This window comes from Manacus candei, unplaced genomic scaffold (assembly GCF_025592945.1).
Source record: "Manacus candei isolate 608988 ecotype Guabito, Panama unplaced genomic scaffold, ASM2559294v1 h1tg000064l, whole genome shotgun sequence".
In the NCBI taxonomy this organism is placed as follows: domain Eukaryota; kingdom Metazoa; phylum Chordata; class Aves; order Passeriformes; family Pipridae; genus Manacus; species Manacus candei.
In genome coordinates this window covers 2,212,114-2,226,681 of record NW_026138112.1, presented here as the reverse complement: position 1 = coordinate 2,226,681, position 14,568 = coordinate 2,212,114, and the positions used below count along the sequence as shown (strand labels likewise).

General features: G+C 45.8%; 1 protein-coding gene across 4 annotated transcripts in view; it reads left to right on the top strand.

The window, feature by feature from the left end:
• The window catches only part of PXN (paxillin), a 49,331-nt gene that overhangs the window by 11,524 nt on the left and 23,239 nt on the right, over positions 1–14,568 (top strand). The window lies entirely within an intron of this gene.

The window sequence follows — 14,568 nt, the reverse complement described above, 5'->3', positions numbered from 1 at the left end:
AGCCTGTAGTTTACAATCTATCCTGCTGGTGCTTAATCTGAGATTTGCTGCTTGGCTGTCCTGAGCAGTTCCCTTGGGCAGTGCCTCACAAGCACAGCTGCTCTGGCATGCTGCTCCTGGACTTCTTAGTTGCTTAAATCTGGTGCCTCCAGCGCCTTCTGCCTTGGGATCATGCTTAAAAAGCCCTGGCTGTGTGACTTAGAGAGAAAATCTGTTAGGTTATCGTTCATTTTTGTGTAGGAGTTGGTTGAAGGCTTCATTTATAAAATGCTACCTTACCATCAAACACGAGGGAGAAAACTACTTGAAAAAGAGATGGCCGTGGTAGTGCTTAGGGTGGTGTGAAACTCAGAGACCTCCTGGGCTGCCTGGATCTGCTGGAGCCCTCTGATTGCACTGCTCGGGTTTGGAGAGTGCAGTGTGTGGGATGGAACGGCCAGTGTGATGTGAGGTGTTGGGTGCCACCTCCCCCAGAGCGGTGCTGCTCTGGTGTGTTCCTGTCCCTGCAGAGCTGGGAGGCTGTTTGCTGGGGAGGAGGGTTGAAGGAAGGGACTGGGGGTGGTGCAGGGAGGAAGCTTTATGTAATTCTTGGCTGGCTTTTGAATAATTGTTTTAATGAAATGGAATGCAGTGTATTCAGTGCTTGCTTGGCAGAAACAGCTATTTTTTTTTTGTTTGTTTTCTGTTTTGGAGGGGGGAAAGGAGTTGGGGTTGCTCTATTTTCCAGCTGCTTTAAACTCTTAGGCTTGGATTTGTGGCCGAGATAGAAGTGGAATATTGTTCTTGGTGAGGGGGCAGTTGCACTGCTGTGCATGTGTGGGAAATCGTAGATTTATTGTGTAGTGGCAGAGCCTGGTCCCTCTGTTTCTCTGTGGGCTGTGGATGCCACTGTGGTTTGAGGTGGATCAGGTTAATTTTAAAGTATTCAGCACTACTGGGATAATAGCGATGTGAATAGGTAGGTGTCCCTATGAAATACATGTCCATCTAACTATTTGATAGGAAAATTAATCCATTTCCCTCTATGCCCTAGTTCAGTGCATAGCAGGGAAGAATATGATGAGTTGAGACAAAGAAGTCAACTTAATTTTCAGCAAAGCAGAAATGTAGGCACTTGGAATCTTTACTTCTGTAGACTAGTGCAAAATATTCTGTCCAGTTATCTCAGATGATTGTTGACTTTTATCGTAGGATTGGTGGTGGAACAATCAGATCATGGTGAAAACCCTTTTTTAGAAAGTAATTTGAAGAAGGATTTATTTCATGTACCTCTGAAAGGGAAGTTTATTCTCGTGCTGCTTCTATTTCAGTATTGCTGGCATTTCCATTTTTGGTCAGTGCTGGAGATTGGTCTCTGTTACTCATCTTTACCTCTCAAAAATCTACTTTCTCTTTAGTCTTCGTAATTTATTTTTTTTTTAGTTGCAGTTTTCTGGGGGCCTGCGTTCCCTTGTGAGTAAAACAGCCTTTGGTTGATAGGATAAAATTTGTCTTTGTCAAATAACAAAACACTAACTTCTGTTCAGGACACTGAGATGAAGAAGCTGTCACGCGTTTAATTGCTTTATTAATACTGCTCTTGGTAAAAAGAAATCCTCACTATTTCTCTTACTGCTGATGAAGCAAGCCAGAGACTTGTGCCTAATGCTTCTGTCAGGATGCCAGATGACAGGTAGAACCATAGGTCATCTACCTTCTCGTGTAGGAAGAGATAAGAAAACCTTAAACATTCTCCAGCTCTTCTCCCTCCACTGGCTCCAATACACTGCAGTTCTAAAAATGTTAGTTTTCTGTTTGGCTTTAACAATTTCCTTTCTTTCAGTGGACCTCTGTCATGACATTGTGAAACTCTTGAGTCACATTCTTCTGCCAATACTGAAAAAAAACCCTAAGAGCTCTGCAGCTGTAGAGCCATCAGCAGTTTCCATCAAATTACCACCCACATCTCCCAAAGTAGACTGGGGGACCAGTTCCCACATTCATTTCTGAAACATTGTCCTCCTTTCATTCTCAGAATCTCCTTTAAAGTGAAAAGCAGCTGCTTTAACCAGATTTTTAACCATGTGCTCCTTGGCCCTCTGTACTCTGTTGTCTTTCAGAGCTATTGCTTGCCCACTATCTGTAATTACTTGGGTTATCTTTTAGTACAGTGCTCAACAGATTGAAAGCTTAATTTTCAAACTTTCTTACCTATTATAGTTACAAGTAGTACCAAGATCTGCACAACTGAAAAATGTTAAATATTTTGTTGTCATTTCCCCCTGCCCTGCTCTGTGAGTTTACATTGTGCTTTTGGCAGTGCTTTGTGTAAAGTCAATTGTTGACGATGACTTAAACTTTTTGGCTTATAAAGAGTTTAGTGTTGCTTCCAAGTCTGCTCCCACCCTGTTGCAGAGAATCCTTGCAGAAATGAAAACTTCTTAAAAGAAAAGTCCACCATTACCTCCTTAATAATTAGGTTTTTAACAAGCCAGTTAAACCACCTATGACATTTGACACAAGTTCCTTTTTTTTAAAAAAAAAAAAAAGGGAAACAACCCACTTCAGAGTGGTTGGCAGGTCAAACCAGCAAGTCTTTATTTATATCTCAATATACTAACCTTTTCTTTGGCATCCCCAGTATCTGGGTGAGATTTGCTGGGACTTCATATCTCCTTATTGATTCAGGCTTTTAAAACTTCATATATCTTGGTTTTTTAGGGGTAGGTTTGCATTTGCTGAATGCTTTTATATTTATGCTGTTGGGAGATATGCTTGCTATGTACTGAATGGGAAGAAGAAAAATGTTCTCTTCAAGGACTAAAATCTCTCAAGTCAGCATTCCCATATCCCATTTAAGAGCCTTCAGGATAGGAATGCCTCAATGAGACTATTCTAAATATGGATGTGATTGCAGTGTCTCTTAAGCGTCCCCATCTTTTGTTACTGGAATCCTCCTGTTGCTGGTAGCCAGGGCACTCTTCATCTCAGGGGCAGAATCTGTGATTCTAATGCTTTTAATGAATTCAGAATTTACACTAATATTTCAGTCCTTCATTTCATCATCTTTATGTGTGTCTCAAATTTTGTAACTGGCACTTTGCCTGGACGGGTCTATATTCAGCTCTGTTTATGCTGCATGGATAGGATTTCCACAGCTTAAAAGATGCTATTTTTTTTCCTCAAGTTTCATGTCTATTCTTGCATAACCATGCAAATCCTACTCTTCCCTTTACTGGTTATAGGGTCCACATGCTTTCCTGTTACTGTTACTTTTTAAAAGGCTCATAATTAACTTAGAATGTGCAAGCTCTGACTGCGTCCAAACCCATTTTTACTTATGCAGATGGAGAGGAACACAGCAATCTTTGGCAATTGTACTGGCTGTGGTTACCTGTGTGGCAATATGAGATGCCAGGGTGTCTGGGGTGGTGGTCCTGCTGGCAGCTGAGTCAATGTAAGGGCTTGCTGCTGCTGAAAGGGGAGATGGCTTTACTTACATTCATCCTTACCCTGTTCTGCTCTCTGACTGTTTGGACATAGCCCTTCTTGCTGACTGCTGTGCTAATCTCTTTTCTGACCCAAAAGGAGATAGTCAGCTTTTTTTGGCTGGGTGCATATTCTGTTGAACTGGTTCACACAGGGGTCGTGTGAGAGCCACAGCCTACACAAGTAAGTGGCAGCAGCACATGTCTGGAAGAGGGAGTAAAACCTCTCCATTTTTGGCAGTGGTGAACTGTTAATTCGCCTTTCTGCATCTTGTGAAACTCTATCCTTCGCTCCGGGGTGCTCACTGTCCAGTGGAACTCCTGTGCTCTGTTGCAATGTAAATCCTGATGTAACATGTTTTCCTTCCCTAGATGAGTTAGAATCAGCAGTTACCAAATTACGATCTCCACGTGGTAAGTGCTCCACAGCTGTTGTAAGGGGTCAAACCTACGCACTTGTCACTTCCACCTGAGGGATCTGGAGCACAAGCACACAAGGATTGCTGATGCCCAGAGATTTGGAGGCCACTGCTGTGTGTTCACACTGTTCTGATTTGCCACTGCTGATTTCTACTGCCTAGAAACTGCTCAGAAGAGTGATCCAGTCTTGGATTACAATGTGTTGTAAACTCGGTGGTGCTACGACAATTTCCAGTTCAAGTCAGACCCAACTGCCTAAAGTTATGCAAATCTCAACCAAATACCAACCCAGGGGTTTAAAAAAACCTTCTTTTCAGTGGGAATGTAGAGGTGTTCTTGGTAGTAGCTGGGTGCTGCACATCTCTGATCTCAAACCTTGAGCTTCTTTTTACTCCCTTTACCAGATCCATGGTTTAAAATCCACAGTATGTCATTTCCTGCTGTTTCTATACCCATCCTTGGACTCTTTGTTTAAGGGAGATCTCCTTTGTACTGGATTTGTCAGATGTTTGTAAAATGGCAGCACTGTGTTTTGACCTAGTGCTGCTGGAGTAGCTGTACACTGGTGTAGCAGGAAGGGTCTGGTTCCTCAGATAGCTGGCTTGGCTGAGCCCCTCTTCCTGTAGGAATACAAGGGACTTGGTATTTTGTCCAGAGGCCTTGGCCCTGGGAAATTTTCCCTGACGGGACAGTTCAGTGGCTGCTTGTTTGGTTTTCATGAATATTTTTTTTTGTTGTTGTTTTGGCAGAGGAGAGCAGATCTTGTTGGAATTTTTTTTAATGTTGATCCCAATTTCTAGAAACTTTCAGAGCCAGCAGCAAATAAAAATTCTTATGACATGCACAAGGAGGGTAAACTTACTATTTTGCGTGCATAAGAATAAATAAGGGACTAAAAAAAAATTAGTGTATTGGTGACTAATGTTTTTGGTAGTATTTAAATTTTTCTTTCCATCCAGGATGTTGGCTGGAGTCCAGCTCAGGTCAGTACTGAGGTGGTATTAACTGCTTAGTGGCTTGTGTAAAATGTTTACACCCGCTCCAGTCTCCTCCAGGATGTCATTTTACTCCAGTTCAGCTGGTCTGAGCCAACTCACCTCCCTCCCAGAGGCAGCTGGGTCAGTACTGGCCACTGCTAATGCCTTTGTCTGGGTCTTCCTGGAAACGCCTGAGGATGTGTTTGCTGTCAGGGAGATCAGAAATAGATCTTGCACAAGAAGAGCCACTGTAGGAGAGGACTGTCAGAGGCTGTACTTACCCTCCTTGGAGCCCCAAGCTGTTTCCAATTTCACAGTTGACACACAGGGAGTGAAATGGAGACTCTCTAATTTGTGCAGATAGTTGTTCTTTGTAATCTTTCATAGGACTAACTATAACTGCCTGCCAGAACACCAGATGATTTGCTTCCAAAAGGAGGGGATTCTGACAAAAGACTTGGTGGCAGGTGGAGCTCCTAGCAGGCTGCAGATTCAGGCTGAGAAATTCCAACTTAAATATTTTTAGTACAGGCCTGAGAGTCAGGCTTGCATTCTATTCTGATATAACGTGGACTTGCCATGTTATGCTGGGCTCTTCAGGGCTGCATATCAGTTCTCCATTTCTGAAAGGTACAGGTTCTTCTGTGCTTCTGTGTTGTCACAGCCTGTTATATCAATATAAAATTGAATACGTGGAGATTTAGGTTTAGGGTGTGGGACTGTCGACAGCTGTGACTGAAAACTGTAACTGAAAATGGATTCCACTGTGATTAGCGCTGTAACTTGTGGGTGGGACAATCATCTGAGGACAGTGGTACTTAAATCACAGAGGTCTGAATCACTGGAGGTCAAAAGTTGGAGCAGTGAGTAAAGGCTGGTTACGTCTGTGTGAAGCATCACAAACTTCCTGTGCCATCTCCAACTTCTCTGTCCAATGAAGCAGAGCCTGGCTTTGTGCTCTTCAGCATTGTGCAAGTGTTGAGATCAGCTGGAACTGTGACTTGCAAACCCTTGACAAATTTTTCCTCACCCTCCTGAAGATTGTTCATAGAACGGTGGAAGAATTATTTGACTACGCTTATCCGTCTTTGGAAATGGTTTCCTGTTGTTCAGGACTTTGTTTGAGAGTCCAGTGAATCTACACAGAAAGGAGCCACGCAAGGGATAATTTGCTGGTTTAACTTCACACAGCTGTGGGCTGACTGCCTGCTAATTGCCATACAGAGGCATTCAAGGCTTGTGTAGCTGGATCTGGCATTCTCAGAAGTCTTTGGGAGCTGTGAAACTGAAAGTATTGATTTGTTTAGTAAGCTGGAACATGAATTCAGTTTTAGGTAGCAGGTCTTAGCATAGGGCGTTTTCTCTTGGCATGAGCTGTTTGCTGCTCAGGACTATAAACAGAGGGGAGTAAATGTAAGATGTCTCTTTTCACTTTAAGTGTGGAGAAGGCCATGCTGTAAAAAATAGGATGCTGTATATGGCAGGAAATAACCCTTCCCTCCCCCCTGCCCCAGCACTTCTGGAAATGAGAAACAAAGGGGAGGACACACCTTTGGGGGAGGGGGGAACAGGCTCTGAAACTAGAGATGTTACAGTGCTGCTGCTAAGTTCGAGTGCTCCTCTTGGAGGCAATATGGGAAGAACACAACAGCCAACTTCAGCTGAGCTCGCATGGCCTTGCTTTGCTCTATGCTGTCCTTGGATCTTTGTGCCAGTAAGAGTTTGTTCTTCCTGGTGTTCCTGCTGACAGCTTCAGAATGGAATTGCCATAGCAGTGGAGTGTACAGCTGAGGTTAATTTGAAGAACTTCAAAAGGCTGTGCTTGGTTTTAGCAGCTTTTCATCTGAAAACCAAACAAACCATATTCAAACCAAATTTTCTTTCTTGGGAGCATCAGGTACATCCCCCCTCTGAAAGGAGATGGTACTTAAATCACAAATCACTTTCACTGTGAGGATGCTCAGCAAACTTGTAACATGCTGAGGAATATTTCTGACCATGAAAGCAGTTATGTACCTTGTGGGACTTCCAGTATCTCAACCATCTAATGAACTGTTTTGAAACAGTGGAAAGGGGATGAAAGTTTTTTCTAAGGAAGTTGGAGAAAGGCAGAATGACTGCTGTGCTTCTCTTTTGTAGGTGGTGGTTCATTTCTCTCAGCCAGTTTGAGCTGGGGTCTAATTTAGTGTTCAAGAGCTAAGTGGAAAAATTCTGGTCCTACAGAAAAATCTTTTGTGGTTCCTTCACACAGATTGGACTGTAGGCCAGAGAGCCCTGAGTTGTTTCATCCAGGAAGCTGTGGTGACTCAATCTTTGAGGCACTTGCAGTGTCTCTCAGCCTGTGCTGTGTTACCTTTCTGCCAACTCGGTGATGTGAACGGAGCCAGCAGCTGAAGGATTTCCCAGCCTGTTGCATCAAAGATGACAAGAGGTGGATCCAAGGTTCTCACTCAAGGAATGGGGCTGTGATTCCCAGGGACTGCTGGTGTCAAGCTGCAGGCTGGTCAGCTGTTTTCCTACAGTGTTGCTGTGCCCTTGAGAGCCTGCTGGGTTACACAGGGACCTGCTGCCCCCACGTGATGCTGCCAGCATTCCAGCACCCTCACCATGTAGACAAACCCACCACTGCTGAGGTTACAGGGCAGGTCTGAGTTTCACTGAAATGCTTGTGTTAATTTGAAAGGAACTGATGTGGCCAGTTCCAGAAAGGATCTTGTGGTGACCTTTATGGTTTTCTAGCACATACACAAATAGCCCTCTTGCCCCTCAGAGGGACCTGGTGGAAGGTCTGAGCTCACCTGATGGCTTCTGTTGGGTTTTTGTAGTGTTCAGAGTTGGCTCATCTTCGGAGTTTTATGGTCAGGTGGCTCTGTCAAAAGCTCACTCTCAAGCTCAGTGGCACATGAGAGAACACCAATGGGTACATAACATGTGCTGCCCTACTGACTGAGCCCTGTCACAGTTCTGGGGCTGGAAAGCCAAAATAAGATGTCAGTATAGGCTCAGGTGGAAGTGGCAGGTAATGGTGAGGGATGTCTCCAGAATCTAAGAGCATTTCAGTCTGTGGTATCTGCTGATTGCATCTTTTCAGGCTGCAGTTTTCCTGGTCTGCATCTGAGATGCAGATGAATTATGGGAATCAGACAGGAGGATGGGTGATTTCTTTCAACTAATGGCAGGATGGGCTGGATTTACAGTTTGTCCTGGCCTGAGTTTTGAAGGCAAAAGTAGAGCTTTTCCCATTTAAAGCAGAAGTTTTATTCACTTACTTGGACAATTCTGGCATTGGTCTTTTTAATACATTTTCTAAAAGCTGCTTAAGTCATGGAGTGGTTGGAGCTGTGCTTCCAAGAAACCTAATGAGTTTATCTAAAAAAACCAACAGCCCAGCAAACTTCTATTGGATTAGCAAGTTGAATTAGTTTAGAAAGCATCTGGTGATCAGCAGGGCAAGTTCCAGGAACAGCCTGGGGTTGCATGCTGGGGGGAGGAGGGACCCCATGGCCCTTCCCTTACACTGGCAGTGGGTGGTGGTGGCAGCTCTGCTGGAACTACAGCCAGAGGACCCCACAGGGTTGCATTTCACCCCCAAATGTGCAGTGAGTAGTTACTGATGAACAGTTACTGAACTTGCTTTACACAGGCTGCATTTGCACACTGTTACAGCCCCATGCTTGGGATGGTAGTAGTGCATGTTAGTTGTGACCAGCTCCTTGGCCACAAGCTCTGGAATAAACTCCCCAGCTTGGGTCTCAGTGGTTGGGACAGGAAGCCACAGTCCTTGCTCCAGCTGCTCGTGCAGACCACATCTCACACTGCAGTGTCTTGTCTTTGTTTAGACATTTGCTGATAGTGGTCAGAGCTGGTGCATGGGCTGCTGTACTGGGCAAAGCTGGCTGGTTTGGCTCTCCATATGGGAGTTATGGCACGGACAGGATTCACAGGGGCTGCCACCACTTGATTTGGAAAGCAGTTCTGTCTGTCACAGGATGAATTCTTGTCTAGTTTGTCTCTGCAACCTGGTGTAGCAAGGTATTACTGCTACTAGGTGGCTGCCTTTGCTGTTGAGCTTTTCTGAAGCACCCACATGACTTTGTAAATCAGTGCCACAAATGCAAACTTTTCCTTATTCTAAGGGGGTGCAGGTTTGGTTTCAAGTTACAGAGAAGCTTCAAGAATTTCATGGATATTATCTTAATCAGAATTCACCATACCATGTATGACTCTGGACATTCTCTTTATTAAGCAGTGACACATTTCTCATGATAATGAGAAAGGCTTTGAAAAAGCATCAGTACATTAAAGAAATAGCTGAGTGATTTTTTTTTTTTTGACCATGCAATCTGAACTTCCTCTGGGCAGGTGTAGGCAACATGAACTAAAAATCCCAGTGGCTGCTCTGTACTGATACTCCAGCAGTTATTAGGTCTGGAAAATGACTTATCTCTTGTGCCTTGAACTTTCCTGTATCTTAACAATCAGTCCCTGCTTCATAAGAAGGCTGAGAGCTGTTACGTGTCCTGTATTCTAACCACCTTCTTGACACATTGGTTAAATTTTGGAAAACTTTTAAATGTCATCTCCTCAAAATGTTTTGGAATATAAGCCAAGCTATTTTGCATGCTTTCTATATATGTGAACTGGAGAACTTGAGGCTTTTAAGAGCATCTGCTTGCACTTTGAATTTCTCATGTCGCTTTTTGAATGCAGTTTGTGTATTTTATTGCTTTCGTAGTCTCTGATCCTTTTGCATTTAAAAGCATTGATTAGAATATAAAGCCCTAGGAACCTGTTAATGAATGTCTTTTACCTGGAAATCAATGCCTGCTTTCACCTGTTTGTTCATGGTTTTCCTATTTCTGATGATGCTCTTCCATTTTACTGAGAAAAGTCAAAACTGCTGTTAAAATGGGAATTCCTGCCATCAGTGTTGGTCTTTGGGGCTCCCCACACCTTCTGGAGTCAAACTCTAGGGCAGTGAAGTCCTACAGCAGGGCTCCAACAAGTCTTCTTGATGCAGCTCTTTCAGGGCACTGCAGATGTTTCTTTTGAAAGGCTATTTAATAAGATAAATATACCCAGGCTCCCCATTCCTCTGCAGTTACTCACAATGTAAAACTGTCGTGCCAGGGATTGGGTTACCACCTCGAGCTGTCTCCCCATATGTGAGCTGGAGCTGCATTTACTCCTGAAGGTGGGGGAGAGAGAAGAATTCATTTGAACCTAATGAGATTTTAAAGTTTGGGTTCAGGGATTTTGCAAAGAGGCTGCTCAGATGAGGCTGCAAACTGAGAGTTCAGTTCTGGGCATGCAATTCCCCTTGTTCGTTTAGGGGATAGCAAAATATCCAAATAGCAAATTTGGATTCAGCATCTTACAGGTGTTAAGAGAAAAGGGCTGGAGAATGGTTTGTGATTCTGCAAATGAGTGGTCTGCAAGTTGTCTTACTCTGAGACGTTATTGTGTAAAGTCCATGTCCTCATTGAGAGCTGCCCTTATGGCTGTCTTGCTTCTTCTTGCCATTTGCCAACCCTCTGGGAATCTTCTGCTGCCTAAACCAGGAAAACCTGTAGCAGTTCTACTTATTTGGATAAACAGAGGTGGGGGAAAGAACAGAGGAGGTGGAGACACCTGTTTTGTGCAGCTGCAGAAGGGGAAGCACTGTAGTCTGTGCTCAGACATCTCATCCCCATTTCCCATTGTGCTCTGTCTGGGCTGTCAGGGACATGTGGCACCAGAGATCTGGGGGAGATGGGACTCTGTGCCTGAATGCATTTGCTCTGTGTGGTGGCTGGATGAAAAATCCTGTCTCCAGTGTCACTCACTTCCCAGATGTCCCATGCAAGAAGCACAGCTACAGGGAACATGCAGTTTGACGGATGCACAGATGTGGCTTTCAGCTGTTGAAAATGAAAGGCTGATATCTGAGGCATTTGAAGTGTCTTGCTTCAGTTATGCTTCCATTTCCTTCCCAGCAGTAGATGAGAAGTAGAAGAAAATTGACCACCATCCTTTTGATCTACTTACTATATTGATAATGCTGTGATTTGCTGTGTCAGCAGGGCTTAATAATCCTCAGTTCTTGAGAGAGATGAACTGCACGTGGAAATCTGAAGTTGTTTTCTCCTGGCAATAATGTTGTAGTCTTTGAGCTCAGTGAGGATGCTGTGTCTCTCTAGCCCTCACACAGGCTGGAGTTACCCTGGACACACAGTAGCAGATGTGAATTTGTGGATGCCTTGCAGTGTAGGTTTTTACAGAACTAATGCATAATGTTCTGCTTCACTGTGTCACCTTAATCCAAGAGCATTTTTGAGATGCACAGGAAGGGGAGAGTGAACAAAGTGTGTTTCCATATGCATGGGAAGATACATCTAAATATATATATATCTTTTTCTGTTTAGTAACTTCATTTTTTTAAGGGGGCTGAGTGCAGCTAAGATTTCTAGAAAAGGGTGTTGATGCATCAGTACTGAGGGGCCCTGGTGTTACCCATTCCTGTTCCATACCTTAGAGCAGTGCTGAGATCCCCAGGCCGGTGTTACTGCTCTTTGTCAGGCAAACCTGGGATGTGGGAAGCTGAGGAATGTGCCCCTGGCTGCACACAGGCCGTTCCTGCTGGAGGATACTGCGTTTGCAGGACAGCGAGTGCTGACACGCAGCGATGGCAGCAGGAGCCTGCCTTGGAGCCCCTGGAATGCGTGAGCTGTTCCTTGGCCCACAGAGGTGTGGGCTGGGGAGATAGCACAGGAATGTGCAGTCTATAACTTGGGAGATGATTGCCCTTTTCAGTCCAGCTTGAACTGGTAAATGGGGCTTATCCTGAGGGATTGTCCTGTTCTTCCACCTTGCTGATTTTCTTGGTAAAAGGGCTTTTCCTGAGCAGTTCAGTGCATTGGGCATCAGCTTGAGAGTTCTTGTCCTGAGCTGTTGAAATGAGCAGCAGAGCTTTGGCAGATGCTGGGAACTCCCCTGAAGCAACACAGTTGGTATTAAGGGTCTCCCATACATATCTAATGTAGGTGCAGAGCTGTATGGGGGATTTGTAGACCAGAATGCCAAGGAGCTCATAGTTAATAATGATTTTTGGGAAAAGGGAGGGAAGGGAGAGAGAAGCAAACTAATGTCCCTGGACCTCCAGATGCCTTGTGCTTTATAGCAGTAAAGGTATCAAAGATTGTGTCATTCTTTAACTGTCCCTCCTCCACAGGAAAATTCATGTTGAAAAACCACTTGAATGCAAACACCAGTGTCCTCCCATACTGGGGAGGATGTGGTTTGAGTAGCCCTCAGGCCTGAATGTGATTTCAATTGAGCATGTAATTTTTGGGTTGCCCAGTGGAGGGAGGAGGACTCTGTCCTTCTGTCTCATGTTTGCATATGCAGCTTTATCAGGTGCTTGGCCAAGTTACCTGAGCCTGTGGAGGACCAGCTCTGAGATGCTCTTGTGCTGAGTTAGTTTTATCAGCTCTGTGACTGCTCCAGCATAGCCATGACAAGCAAGAGCAGCTGAGTTGGTGGTATTTTAGCAGGTTTTCCTTTTCATACCCCACTGGGCAGCACAGTGCTAACGGAGTGGAAAATACAGGTTTCTGTATGCACAGCCCATGCCTGTGGGTAGGCAGAGCCCTACCAGGTCTTTGGAAACTGGACTGTGATTCTGCTCCATGCACACGTCTGTGAGTTGACATTTTGTCTGTGGGTTGTGTTAGTTGCTTGCTGTAGGGGTGAGAGTGGAAGGAGGGGTGATCCTGTGGAGGAGCAATGGCTTGAAAATCTAGTATAACCCTGTCTGGCTTACTTTATTTCTGCAAAAACGCTAAATGTATCCTCTAGAGATAAATAAGTCTATGATATTTATCTTTGGGAGATCCTGCCTCCTAGAGCTGTGCCTGTAGAGTTGTAGAGAGTATTTGGGGCGGTGGTTAGAGGGGTGAGGTCAGTGTGTGGTTGTTTGCAGAGCACTGGGCGGTAGCCCCGGGAGGCTGCAGCGTGTGAGATGCAGCTCCGTGGGGAGGTGCAGCACACGTGGCACCAGCAGAAAGTTTGTGTGCCTATAACGGGGACAGGTTCGCGGCTCTGCGGGGCTGAGCGAGTGAGGTGAAGGGAGTGCCAGAGTGGGCACTGCGGCGGGGTTTCCTTGCTCTGTCTGTGTGAGGATGTGGTGGTGCCCTCTCATGGATGGTGCCTGTGGGAACTGGCCTTAGGATGGTCCAGTCAGCTGCTTCCTACGGGTTGGGGGGGACTAAGTGGATGCTTAACACCTCCTGCAGCGCTGTCCCTCAGGAGTCACCTTGGGCAGGAACACTTCATTACCCAGCAAATCGATTGAGCCTTTAATATTTCTATTTAAGCATTTAATATTCCACTTAAGGAGCAGCTACTGTAGTGAACTCAGTGCTGTGACACGAGGTGCAGCACTGCACAAGGCACAACATCCCTGTCACAGTTCATCAGGCTGCAGCTGCTGGTCCCATTTGTGAGAGTGACACACCTTTTTTCCATTAATAAATCTCCCTTCTTTCCCACCATCTCTTATCTCACATTGTCTCCTGGTAGCGTTAAAAACTGCACAAATCCTAAATGAACGCACAGTGCTTTTGGACCTCTTGGGATGCGGTGCTGCGTGGCAAACAAAGCGTTAATCCCTTTGGTTGATTTTTTTTTTTTTTTTGGTTGGGTTTTGAATAATTGCCTCAAATCTCGCTCTGGACTGCAGGACTCCTTGGGTTGACCTCCAAGGGAGCGATTCGCAGCCCGTGCCTTCCCTCTGGCACGGCGATGCCCGTGGGGCGGGATGGGCTCGGTGCCACCGCCGCTCTCCCCGGGGACGTTCTGCTGCCGGTGTCGGACCCTTTAAACGGGCGCAATTTCCCATTCCAGCAGAGCTTCAGGGACCTGTGGTTGCTGTGATGGGATTGGATCCGGAAACAGGAACAGAGAGGGACGCAAATGGGGAAGACCTTCCCTGTGTCGTGGCTGCGAGCTCGGAGGGAGCGGCTGGGGCGCGGGGAAGGGAGGACACAGGGTTTGCAGAACCTTGGGGCGAGCAAGCACAAGGAGAGGTCCTTTTCCACCGGGAAACCGGTGTGTGAGCGCCTGTCCTGCCCTGGCTTGCGCCTTTCCTGCCCCGCCGGGTTGGGGTGGTGCCTTCGTGCAGCTGCTTCGGTGTCAGTTGTAAAGTTGGAGTTTAGTTTGAGTAACCGAGTGATTCCTCTCCAGCCTTTTCTCCTCCCTCCGCTTCCCGTTCCTCGGCTCTGCCTTGTTTGCTCAAGTCAGGAAGGGGGAGGGTATGGGGGAAGTTAATCATTAATCTTAACTCCTTCGCAGCCATGGGGCTGAGTACTCCTGGTATTCCCAGACCAGTCTTCCGCAGACTTGCAAAAGTAAACGGGTACGTGTAGCCGGGCTCACTCTGTGCCCTTAGCAAAGGGCAGTGGGTTTCTGTCCGATGGATCATCCAGCACAGCGCTGAGCCGAACAGGGTAATTTTGAGGCGAGATAGTCACAGCTGCCTGCCCTGCAGTAAGGGCTGGAGAGTGGAAAAATGGTTTGGGTCCCCTCTGCAGGGCCAGAGGAGGCCAACACCCTCCCGGGATTTTCACTTCCTGGTGGAGTTTGATTTGCCTTTGTCATTGGAGGGGAGAAACAAAAACCACTCCTTCTCGGCCAGCACTTCTCTGGGAGGTTGTGTGCATGAAACT